This window comes from Vanessa atalanta, chromosome 6, assembly GCF_905147765.1.
Source record: "Vanessa atalanta chromosome 6, ilVanAtal1.2, whole genome shotgun sequence".
NCBI classification, from domain to species: Eukaryota; Metazoa; Arthropoda; class Insecta; order Lepidoptera; family Nymphalidae; genus Vanessa; species Vanessa atalanta.
In genome coordinates this window covers 631,180-644,961 of record NC_061876.1, presented here as the reverse complement: position 1 = coordinate 644,961, position 13,782 = coordinate 631,180, and the positions used below count along the sequence as shown (strand labels likewise).

The 13,782-nt window shown below is 30.3% G+C and overlaps 1 protein-coding gene across 1 annotated transcript in view; it reads right to left on the bottom strand.

The window, feature by feature from the left end:
* LOC125064566 (protein tiptop-like) overlaps window positions 1-5,434 on the bottom strand; it is a 254,714-nt gene extending 249,280 nt beyond the window's left edge. Inside the window, exon 1 of the mRNA XM_047671672.1 lies at window positions 5,034-5,434. The gene's annotated coding sequence lies outside the window, so the exon portion shown is untranslated. The remainder of the gene's footprint in view (window positions 1-5,033) is intronic.
* Between the last annotated feature and the right edge of the window lie 8,348 nt (window positions 5,435-13,782).

Sequence of the window (13,782 nt, the reverse complement as noted above, 5' to 3'; positions counted from 1 at the left end):
ACTTTTATCCAAATTAAATATATTAAAAAAAAAACCATTATATCTAACAAATCAAAAAAAGAACATATTAAATCAAGATTCACACGTCTCTACTGCAATGCGTGACTGATTTTAACAACATAAACCGGCAATTAGCAAACAAGATGGCCGCCTGCGCCCGCGCGGCCAATGTCAATACCGACATAAATCATCCGCCATATTTATTTCGACTATTAAACATATTTATTCACGTTTACCGCTTTGTCTTTGAATGTACGCGATCACAATTGTAATAGTCATTTTAATGCAGTCGATGGTTTCGATTGAGTTATTAATGAATATACATCATTCATAGCCCCGGGGCTATTGAGAAAGAAATATTTTATTATTGTTTGAATATGTTGTCTATTTATATGTTTTGAAATGTTTATCGCATGTTTTATAATAACTCGTTTATTATGAGGACTCGACTCGCGACTTTTTTTGAAAGAGTTCTTTGTTGGGATTGAGATCCTTATAAACTATCAACTGTTGTGTAGCTATGCGGTTCATTTGAGAAAGAGAAACTATTGAGTTTCACAGTGGTTCTTCTCGATACAATATCGTACAACCATGTCATATTAATACTGTACAGATATTAGAAAACGAACTTAGTCCTAGTCGACTAAAATGTACCTACCTCAAGTTTTAACACGTTCATTGTAATTGTTATGAATTTTGAAACATACTACTTAGTATTATAACGTTGTATTTTTTTCCAATGTTGAACTTTAAAAATTAATAAACATAGGTACAATTAAAAATTAAATTTGAATTAAAATATTGAAATGTAAAATCTTTAATGAATTGAACATTTTATAATTAATCATAAGTATTCAATAATATATATATTTTTACCAATAAATGTATTTACTGACTTTTTTATTTATCAAAATTTCTAAAAGAAAAATATAAATATTTTGAAGTAAAAGCATTAAAATAATTTGTATTTACAACTTTAATAATTTCTAAATCATAAAATTTGAAATGTGGTGTGAATTGACATAAGTAGTCGGACTTTGTATAAAGATTAATGATTACGTTATTAAAGTTGTAAAAATACAATTTAACAAAATATTATGTAAATATATTTCTTTTAAACATGTTAAAATATTTTTATTAAATTTTAGACTGAGTTCATATATTATTTTTACGAACCTATTTGCTTACAAAACAAAAAATGTATATTTTTTATTTACTTACATGAAAATTATAATTATGTTATGTTTTACCTACTGTTGCCAATTTTGATTTTGTTATTTTATATGAATATGATTTTTAATTTTAGCATGTATTTGAAAAAATAAAGATGTTACACGCATAAGATAAAAAGTGTTCAAATTGGCGGCAATTTTAAACGAATTACCTACCTACTATATTTAGTAGGTATAGTAAGTTGTACCAACTGTTAGCAGACCCAAAGGATTATTGTAACTGGTTCACAGTTTACATGTGTAGTTATAACACATACAAAATAATATTTTTAACAAAACTCCGTAGCCTTTGGAAAATAAACTTATATTTTCAAGTCAACAATAATGAAAGTCTTGTTATCCTTTATAACCTCATACATTAAAAGGAGAAAGCAATATTTCTTACAAATTAATTTAAATTGTTTACAAATCTGTTCTGTGGTTTCAGGTAGTCGTTGAACCCTTGCAATTTATTGAAAGGCCTGAGATAACAAGGTACCTACTTCGAACTGAATGAGGAATTTGTTAAGTTTATCGATATTCATATATTAATATCATACATTAATCTAATAAATTAATATTATATGTTATCATATATTAATATTTACATATCATCATATTGTATAAATGTATTTGTCTTCATTGTGTCATTGTAGGTACTATACAGTATGAAAATAATATCCATACCACCTAATATGATAAATGGGAAAGTAACTGTCTGTTACCTCTTCAAGCAAACCACATTCAGGTGAACTTTGGTATCGAGATAGTTTGAGTCCCGAGGACAAGGACATGGGATATCTTTATTAATTCGCCCTTTGAGAGAGAAAAATGGGCGTGACGGTTTTTGTGCTATAGGTAGTTTTAAATTTATAAATTTCGCGCGGGTAAAGCCGCAGGTTCAGCTAGTAAATATTAAATAAAATTCATTAGTTCTATAACCGACATCGTCAAATATTTGAATAAGCCGTTTCGTGTTTCGCTTGCCGTTTGTTGGTCTTCTAGACGACTGTTAAGTTTGTATTTATTCTTCAAATATTTGTTTGTTCGCTCTACCATTATACGTGACGAAAATGAGTATTTTGAATTTTTAAAAGCGGTATCTTTTGTAAAATAACGGTCTGGAACAGTGTGACGAATAAGCTTTCTGAGGCCTTTGCCAGTGACCTTCGACTGTGGAGTTTAACATTCTTAATTACAAACGTTAATAAATAATTTTTGATCTACCTAAGTATCGTCTTCATGTAAAAAGAAAAATATATATGTAATACCAAAATATATAGCTGTAAAAAATGAGAGTGCCTAAACACAAAGTTAATTACAGTGAAGGAAACTACTTAAATAAATGTTAAAACAAGTTTGTTTCTATAAATAGAACTCTAAATACCTACAATTCGGTTACTTGCTTCATAATAAAATACTATTTTAAGTCACGGTACCTACTACCTATATTTAAGCTTAACGCTTCAAAAAATTCAAACCAAATGAGTCTTTTTAATACACATATACACGTCAAAATTATTTTATGATTGATTACAATTTATTTAATAAAAATTTATAATTAAATACAAAATATTTATATACCTAAATTTAATTTAAAGTACTTTTCAAGTTCTAAGTCCATTTTATTAAAATAAAACAAAAATATGTTCACTATTTTTGCTTAAATGTAAACATTTTAATTTTGACGTTACTAAACCGGTTTGATTTTGATGAATATTAATCAGATATATTAATTTCTCTATATTATAAAGCGTATATTATATCCTTATTCATATCTAAGAATTATAACTATAATTATGGCAAAGCGACACGATTTACATAATACACAATAATAAATATTAATAATTAATAACCACCGTGTTTCGGAATGCTATCAATTATGATTTTATATGACACTATCGTGATAATTTAGTTTATTTATAAAACATTTATAGTATTAAGAATCATAAGAGAGTAATTACGCGTTTAATGTTTCTATTAGTCGTCATTTTTATTAGTATATCCATTATACGCCAATAAAAGTATATAAATAATATTAGTATTAGATATAAAATCCAAAATATTTTAAGCGCAATTTTGTGAATGCTAATATGACAGTATTAATATTTAATAAATAAACTGCTTAATTTTTAATTTACTTCATTATTAATAATATTTGATTTATTAACAACTAATTTGTTGCAAATTAAAACAAGATATGCAATGCTACATAAAAAATACTCAATTATTATCCGTTTATAAAATTAATTTACTGACACTTATTATAAAATAAACAAACTAATTTGCTTACCTAAATTAATTAATTAATTTATAAATAGCTATGCAGTAGGTAGGTACAACGTGAATACAAATTACTTACACAATGTACCTAATTATATATTTAAAAATAACTTTAACTGTATATTTAACTATTCGTAAATATGAAATACATTTACAAATATAATAATAACGATATAAGTATATAATTAATAACTAATAACGATAGCTATTATTAATTTTGTTACGAAATTTATTTTTAAATTTTTATCTAAATAGTAACATTTTTGCTGAATGCTGAATTATTTTAACAGAGTATAATGTTGATACTTATCGTAAAAAATAATGTTTATTCGTTTTTTAATAAAAAAGAAATTATACGAAAACAATATTTCATTAAATATAGATATTCATTTAAATAAAAGTCAAACATTCGATATATTAATTAAAAATAAATCTATTATTTTCCAAATAATTTTCATTATTAAAAAGATTAACATTTACAAATTTTAAATAAAATCTAAATTCTAAATTCAAATTTTACAGAACGTTTTTGAAATTGTTTTATCCGTCCGGTGTTTGCGCGCCGTCCCGCTCTAGCGCCCCGCCCCCGGCCCTCAACGTGCATTCAACTACAAGTAAAGATGGCGGATTTGACAAAAAAAATACGCGGGGTGAAAATCACCAGCGTGCATGTAAACGATCAGTTGATTTAATTAAAGGTTAGAATATTATCTGCTATATACTTACATAGGTATATAAAACAAAAATTTTTATTAATACACGCATTTATCATATCAAGTCATTTTATTAAATTTAATAAAAACTTGCATATTGAAATATTTTGAAACAAAGCATTGTCCGTAAAATTTTACACAGAATATTTTGATTTATTTATGGTATGTTTATAAAGTGAATTTTTACTACGTCAACACTTATTAACCACCTTAAACCTACGCAAACAGCAATAAAGTTACTTACACACAACTATATAATATATCAAGGAAGGAACCTTCTTATGTTGAGTACCTATGTCTAAGAATATAGATTTTATATACCGACTTAACTATTCTTTAAAAACTCCTAAAATAATAACTGGTATATTTGAAATCTTACAAAATATATTTTATTTATAATTGCCATAATGCTGTGTTTTTTTTTATCTGAAACTTTGGTATGTATACACTTGTAAAATATTTTAATACATTCGACCATTGTTAAAACCACATTTCAATATTACATAGGATTTTATCATTTTATGTGTCATTTTTAACAAACCTAAACTTAGATTTTTTCTAACACAAACGTTCGTAGTTCAGAGTACCGGCGCGGACTGCCGCCGCGTCGCCACTGAGTTTCACGGACAATTTCCAAAGTTTTCCGCCCGTGTCACGCTACCTAAAACTTGTTAAACCCGGCAAAAGTCACTGTCCTGTTTCAATTTTACATTTTAACCTCATTATAATACATACAAAGGCACATTCAACATTTGAAGTAGGAAAGTATTGTGTGTATAAACTTATCAGGTTTATTGAATAGTATATTTGAACTGTCGCTTCTTACCTGGACGTGGAACAGATATTATTTAGTTTGATAGAAGACGAGCAAACGAATGTCACGAGTCCACCTGTCACCTGCACCTAAGCAAGCAACGCGATCAGATATCCTTTGTTTTCCGACTTATATTTGTCGTTCGTCATACGAAACGAATTCCTCACAGCGCGTCGAACCTCCAATCCATCATATAAATTAAACAATCGTATTTGAACAGGTGTTTGGTGTTATTTTCGTCACGTAGTTCACTTCACAGAAACTGGCACTGAGCGAACGGGGCACTAGTTTTTGGCACTTCGCGATCGTACGGGGTTGTTGCTTACGCTTCGAACGCGTGCGGCGTGCGGCGCGACGTGTTTACACGGTGCGAGCGAGCGGGGCGCGGTGCGAAGTGGTCGCGCGCCGCGGCCGGAGTGACGCGTCGCCGCCGAGCGGCTCGCCAGCGCCAAGCGGCGCGCCGACGAACTAGCGAGTAGCGCACTCAATCAAATGTCGAGTGTCCAGCGGATCACCGTCACTATTTGCACGCCTTTTACTATGCATTCCGACGTTTTATTTTTAAATATCAAATATCATATTCATCAATTCAGTTGTTACAGTACATTACGATAAATTAGTAATTCTACAATATAATACAAAAAGTATTTACACCTGTAAAAAAACAACAAAAATGTAAAAAAAAAAACATAACAAAAAGTCATATTAAAAACCATAATTTATTTACTGAAATCGTATTTGCGATCCAGAATTATAAATAAAAAACAAATGAAATAAATGTAATAGAACAATACAAAAAAGTAATGTGCATTGAAAAAGTAATCTAGCTGTCCGTCACGTCACTCGTCAGTCGTCAGTCGTCACGCTCGCGGCGCGTCGCGGCGGCGGGCGGCGTGTCGTGACCTTGCAGCGATGCAGCGTGCAGTGTCGCCGTCCCGCTCGCTCCGGGCGGCGCCTGAGGCCCCGCCCCCCGCCCACCGCGCCACCCCGCTCGCCCTCCCCGCGTAACTCACTTTCGTCGCGATTATTGTTGTGCCTACATTTTGTTTGCGGATTCGCGTGTCATATTTTAATGCATTTCTTTAAACAACATTAAGTATACGATTATTAGTTGTAATAAATATTCATTTAAGTGGATGGCCTAGAAGGATAAATAATTGTATAACCTATCTACGGAAAATTAAAATATTTAAAAAAAATTAAGTGAATCTTATTTGTCTGTCTATTTTAATTTAAAAAATATTGCGGTTAACTATACCAAGTATTATTACGAAAGCTTACCTTGTTTACGATTTGAGATATTCCTAATGAAATTAACCTTGAGTTTTGTTATTTATAATTATTTCACCACCAGGAACCTACCTACTGTATTAAGCACCATTCCATATAAGAAAAACTAAAAAGACCGTAAAAAAATTTACAATCTTATTATTTAATATATTTTCATAAAACAATACAAATATCAGCCAAAATATATAGAAATAATTAAATAATAAAGTAAATAATAATTTACATTATTTACTTAAGTAGTAACAAAATATTTATACCCACATAGGTTAAAATCTTTGAAGGAAATAGTATGTTATAAACATAGTAGGTATATAAGTTTATACTGAAGAATAAAAATCGAAAACCTTAAAATAAGATCGCCTTTCACGCAAATAAAAAATATAACTATTTTTAATTATTAAATAATTGAATATTTATTTGAATTTCGAATAATGCGTGGAGACAAAATATATTTATTTAATTTCATATTATTAATTAAATTTATTTGTAAACACAAAATGTGTTCGATTTAAAATTAAACGGTCATAAATGTATAAGACAATATTATCGTAACACGAAATCGCCGCGAGGTGGATTTTACGACCGAAAACGTAAACTCGGTCAATATTTAGTTTTGATTATTACAAAAAACTCATATTACATTTTGTTTGTGAACATTTAAGTATGATTGGTTAACAGTTTCAGTCATTTTTAACTTAAATATTACTTGCATTGTTGGTGAAATGGTCATATTAAAAGTAATTTAATTTCAAAAATAAATTCAATCGAAATTATTTCGTATGTACCCATAAGTTATCATTATATTGAACTAAAAATGTAAATTTAAAAACTAATTAGATATTTACAATTGAAATGATTAAATAGATTTATTATAGGTAGGTACGTAGGTACCTACACATTGTTAAAAAATATAATTTCAGTATTTATACCTATGTTAGAACTTGGAAGAAAACTCCTGTGTTCCCAAAAAATATTCTAATGGTTTAAAATAAATTAACACGTGACGGAACAATTACATCAAACATGAAATCATTTTTATATGTAACTACTATTAGGTACTTATAAATGGGAAAGTAGGTAGGTACCTAAGTATGTTTATTTGTTAAGCTTTCACGTCTCAACCAATCACCTGATCATGATGACATCTTGCATACACGCTGCGAAGGGTCATCAAAGGGAACCAAGCACATGAATAGTGAATAATATTTGTTTAGATATTTTCTGTGACTTGTAAGTTACAGCTGTTGTTATCATACAAATGTACCTACAATACCTTATTAGTATATGTATATCAGTATTATAATATACTTAGGTCAAATGATTGACAAACCAGAACGTCAGGTTTCAATAACTTTCTCAACGTCTGGTTACAATTTCATAATAATTCCTATAATCTAAACAGCTGTCTAACCAGTAATAGTAATAGCTTCCCGTAGGTTAATATTTATTAATACATACTTTATTACATATAAGATGAGCTAAACGCTACTGCATTATCAACCAGACAACTACAAACCTACTAAAAAAAAAAAAAAAAATATCATACAAAATAAACATACATTAATTTCCTTATTTACACTATCATTGTTACCTACTCTATGAAATATTTCATTATTCATTTAATTTCATATCACTTTATCCAAAGCTCCAACAACAATGGGTCTAAGATGTTATGTCCCTTGTGCCTTAGTTAAACTGACTTACAGCATAGCATGTAAATCTTAACTACCCCGACCGATTACACAAAGCTCGTAACATTATAAACAACTCGCTTTCAAAAATAAAAAAACAAATATGAAAAAAAAGAACAAATACGATCAATAATACCAACCAAATAAAATAAATAATACAAATATTGACGTCATTTCCATAATCCGCACTGATCTAAGGTAATAATAAAATAATTTGAGAATTAAATAAATTTAAATCAATGTCGTATCGTATCTTAACGTTTTGAATCCTTCATCGACGGTAATGAGGCTACCTGCCTGAGTATCAAGCTGGTGACACTTGACAATAAACTGTCGACGTTACGAGGTCCGTAGGCGAACCAGTGTGTCGAGTCTTGTCTTAACGAGTGTCGTAAACATATGCAATTTTTGTCGTCATATCATCCTATCGTAATGTACGATGTTTATGATATTTGCGGCTGCGGAGGTCTTCGGCCTTATTTACTTGTCATGTATCAATTTCTCGTCTATTCTATTTATTTTATTATTATTTTTAATGTTATACAGGTTGAGTTTTGAAATAAACGGTACAGTCAGCAAAAAATATAAATTTTCACTAAATTCTTCAATCCTTTTTAATAAGGACTAAAAAGACACGTCTCGTCATGTCTAAAAAAACAGATGTAATTTCCGAAGCAGGCCAGTGTAACACTGACTATTTCTTAAAAAAAAAACACATGTAGCTCTCCCTAATTATTCCAACATTCTTTCATTCTGAATAAGCTAGTCATTAGACTAATGAACAGTCAGTCAGGTACTCTATTTCAATAAGGTCTATGATTAGAGATTAGTGCTTGAAATTCTTTGGCAACATGCATGTTTCCTCGCAAAGTTTCCCGCCAAAAACAAACCTTGAAATGTAACGCCTCGTGATTTTTACATATTCGATGTCCTCGGTAATATCTCTACAATTACACGAGAATCATGTTAAATATCATAAGTATAGTGATAATGGACATAAGGGCCTAACACGATCTGTACATCATTGAGAGTAGATGTACGCGATCCACTATAATTTGCCGCCATAAACCCAACCGCGATGACAGAACATCATGGCGCCCGCGAAAATTACCCATTTTACGAGGCAAAATTACTCACACGCAATCCTAATAATCTTAACTTCGTAATTGCTAACGTATTTTCGACTTTATGCGTATTGTGATAGAGGCTGTGCTGTTTTAGTTGTATGCAAGATGAAGGTGTTGTAACGGTTGATTGATGTCTGACGGATTTGTTTGTTTGGAAATTAGATTCGAATGACGGCCGTATCCTGTCTGATGCGAATTTGTGTTATTGATGTAATTAGCTTGGTAATATTCAGAGCACCTTTCGATGGTAGCTAATTACCATCATACCATCGACGCTACAGTTATTTTGTTCTTTGAAAGTTCAACCAAGTAATCATTTGTATTGCGTTGCTGCTAAGGAATTTGTTATTACAAATATTCTAATTAATGACACACTTAGAGAAATTTTGAATGAATGAATGACTGGATAACCGAATGAATGTAAAATGTGTAATTGTATGTAAATAAAACGAATTTGCATCATCAAACTTGGGAACTAAGATATCATGTCCCTTGAGCCTGGAATTTTGGTCCCAAGATTGACGTTCATTAACGATATAAGGAATGGTTAATATTAGCTACAGTGCTAAGGGTGGTGACTACTTATCATCATTCTCATTTGTTCTTCTGCCTTCATTTATAAAAAAAAAATATTTATTTATTTATACAATAATAAGTAATTAATTATACATAACATTTTTTTTTCTCCGCAATTGCAATATTTTCTACTAAGTTAAGACGCAGCAGGACACGGTGTTTGAGATGAAGCAATCAAATCACAACTCACACAAGCAATGATTTAAATAACAAACCGAGCTTCTTGTTCAAAGCTATTAATTCCTTATTACAGGGCTCACGGGTCCAGTCCCGGCTAGTACTCGGCTAGTATTCACCTAGTACTTAGCTAGACCTGGCCAGTAATTACACGGTGAGCCGCGAACAAGACTCACTCGGTTTCGGCCGTCCATCTTACCGCGAACCGATGCCCTTACTTTATAATAACACGAGATTCTCAAACTTCAATTACTTTCGACAGCAATAAAATTAATAAATAAATCATTTTGATAACAATTAGTATCGGTTTAGAAGTTTATACGTCAGAATATCAGCAGAAGAAAATTTAAAAGTTAATTAAAATAATTTATATAACTTTTATTATTAGTCAAAGATATTGCGAGTTTAGGGCACAAGTTTGTGCGTTAATACCTACTTGAGATCCCTCGAAGCCCTAACGACTAAGAAGAAACAACTAACGGAGAAAGACAGACATAGATACTTGTAACTATTACTATTTTTATGTGTTGGCCAGGGCCGTTTTTGTCAAAAGGGTTATGCTGTAATGTAGTGTTTTTTGTGATGCTAATGGTGGTGCGGAGCCCATAAGGGTAAGGTAGGCTAAGGTAGGCCCCCTCAAAAAAACAACATATGACCGATTCTTTCAGAAGGTGCAGAGCGCCACAAGTCAACTGTATCCAATATTATATCCAAAGTATGATGCTAAATAAAACTATCAATAAGTTTAAAAAAATAACCGTACCAACAGATACCCCTCAGCCCCCCTCACCAATGTTTTTTTTTTTGTAATAACAAAACAAAACCATTAACATTAGGTTAATATACTTTTTCCCATTCCGACGCTTTGACTCATTTTCATTTGGTTAGATTTGCAAAATTATATACTTGTTTGACTTAGTATGACTGTTTAGATATTTTTATTTTTTTGATACGCTATTTATGATCTACCTTCTTGATTAATTCCCGTCTCAGTATCTCAAGGTTGTCTGATTCTATAATGACATAAGTTAGACTTTGTACTCATTTATTTTCATTATTTAAGATTATATTGATTGTATAATCATTTGTTTAGGTACAGTAAAGTCAAACTCTAAGAGTCGGGTAAAAATAGTTTAATTCCTAGTGATGATACTATGTATTCCATTTTCTAGAAGTTTGAGAAGCTGTGTACAAAAACAGTCAATTACATGGCATAGCTGCGTGCGAAGTGCATATTTATTATCTCGCGAGGTGAAGAGGGGGGGTGCTGTGGTAGAAATGGAAGGGAGGTGGTAATTAAAAGCGGGCCGCATGCAACTTCGCTGTTCCGATGCGGGGCCGCTTCCTGCGTGCGTGGTCCAACTGTTGCTTTATTATTGTTTATTTATCGTGAGGAGGAAGTGTAGGTGACGTGGACCGGTGTCATGTATGCCGGCCAGTCTAGACTATTATATTATGATTACTCATTTGGGATTGACGGAAGGAACGGGAGCGATGGCACATCGCAGTTCACTCAGTAAAAGTATCCTCTTAAATAGTTACCCTAGTTAAGAAATGTCTATCTTCAATAAACATATTAACTTTTAAAGATTTTTTACAAAAATCTTGCTTAAAGTTGCTCTATAAAAATAACTACAAAACATATACCTATTAGTAAAAAAGTACATAAAACATAAAAAAATATTATCATTAAAAATATTAGTAATCTTTCCGATTTTATTTAAAATGTTATATAAAATAACATCCCATATTTATACGCACAATTATCAAAATAATTAATAAATTTTGAGACAGTAGCGTAAGAAAGTAACCATTAACAAAATAACAGGAATTTGTTTAATATTTAGGTTATTATTTCAAAGTCACATATTTCGATGAATTATGCATATTTTACGGCTAGACCACCAGGATTCAATAATTATTACGACTTATAAATATTTTATTCAAACATAAAAAATCGCATTAAGTTCCTTATCTAGCGATCTTGCAAATAATAACACGTCACATTGAGATTTTAGAGAAAATATGCAAATTAATTTAAATGTTATCGTTATTTACATTATAAATTTTACAGTTTATTATTTATTTATGAAGAATTAAATTAATTCGAAATAATATTTAAACATTAAGAAAGTATTATTATTTTATAGTAATAGGTGTAATAAAAATAAAAAATCAATACGAAAATGCAATAAAATTATATTTATACATCGATTTATAATAAATTGGAAATAAATTAATTGATTCGATTTTTTTAAACATAAAGTTCGATATTTAAAAATGAAATAAAAAAATATTTTCATTACAACAATTTTCAAATATTTAATATAAGATATATATTAATATATATGCATATAATATAATCTTTGAACGTATAGTAATAATATATTACGCACGTAGGAGGTGAATCAGTTCTACGTTGTTAAGTAGTTTATGAATGAGACGTAAAAACGTCGGTCGTTCATTCACTCCAAGCCTTGTATTTTGTGGCGGGAATATTACTTTTTTAATAAATTGTATTTAACGGCTCGTGATCTGCACAATTAAGTCTAGATTTTATGAATACTATTTGTTAAATAAATAATACGATAATGCTATTAAATTAATAATAGGTTTTTGAAGGCCTACCTGCTACCTATTACTTAAATTTTGTAATTAGAAATTAATTTAATAAGACAGTGGATACTTGAACTAGCAGCTTAGATTTTACAGTTCGTAGCGTAATCTCTAGCAATACAAGCAATACATTTTTGTATATCGATATTAAATTAAAAATGAAATAATAAATAATTATACTAGTTTGAGCTCGCGGCTTTGTCCTCTCGTGAGGGAGAGGGGTAGGTACCTCTGACAACGGGTATTTCAAACATCATGATGGTCGATTGAGTATCTGAGACGTGAAAACATAACAAACTAAAAAACACACATTTCTAATACATATTAGTTACGATATACAGATTTTAATACTTTGATGAAAGAGACTTATAGACTATATCTGATAGAATTCCTGAACCGATTTTGATGATACTGCCTATTATAAAAACTTTAAAAAATGGCATAATACTACGTGTATACTGTATAATAATATGTGTAACGTATATTTTAAACTTAAGCAAAGAAATCTACAATATTATAATCTGAAGTCGCTAAATAACGACCTTTATCGGTATGTAGGCGATTATTTATGTTATGTTGTTCATTATGAAATTAAATCTTGACATATCTTAAACATAAAATACATACATTGTTTACATATTTACTTATTTTGCAATATTTACGATCGTATCTTAAAATGAAGTTGAAACAAAAGCCATTGAAATTGACAAGGAATAAATGTTAAATTATGAACTGTGATTAACACAAAAACGACAACTGTCAAGTCCGGGAAATAAAAAATTTTATTCTTCAAAAATAAAAACCGCCAAAAAGTACATCAATTAAAGGTTTTCTTTTCATATTTTCTATTAAAATTAAGAACTCTGTTTGTATTAAAGTTTTAAATCGGAAACAATTAAATTCTCATTTTAACAGTGCATTCATTCCACTCGACTCTGTTTCTCAATATGAAGACAATTCAACACACCATAATCAAAGTCTTGACTCGGTAGTAGGGCTTTCCTAGTCCGTCTGTGTAGGTACCACCCACTCAACATATATTCTACCGCCTAACATCAATACTTAGTATTGTTGTGTTCGGGTTTTAGGAGTACCTACCTATGTGAGCCTGTATGACTACAGGCAACATAAGTGTTCAAGGTTAGTGGCGCATTGATGATGGAATCATGCATATTACAGTGACCATTACCAGAACTACCATCATGCGGACCATTTATGACATAAATAAAGTGAATGAATAAGTATCCACAGCTTAGCAGAAGCCTCCTCTAGATTCGAGGAGGG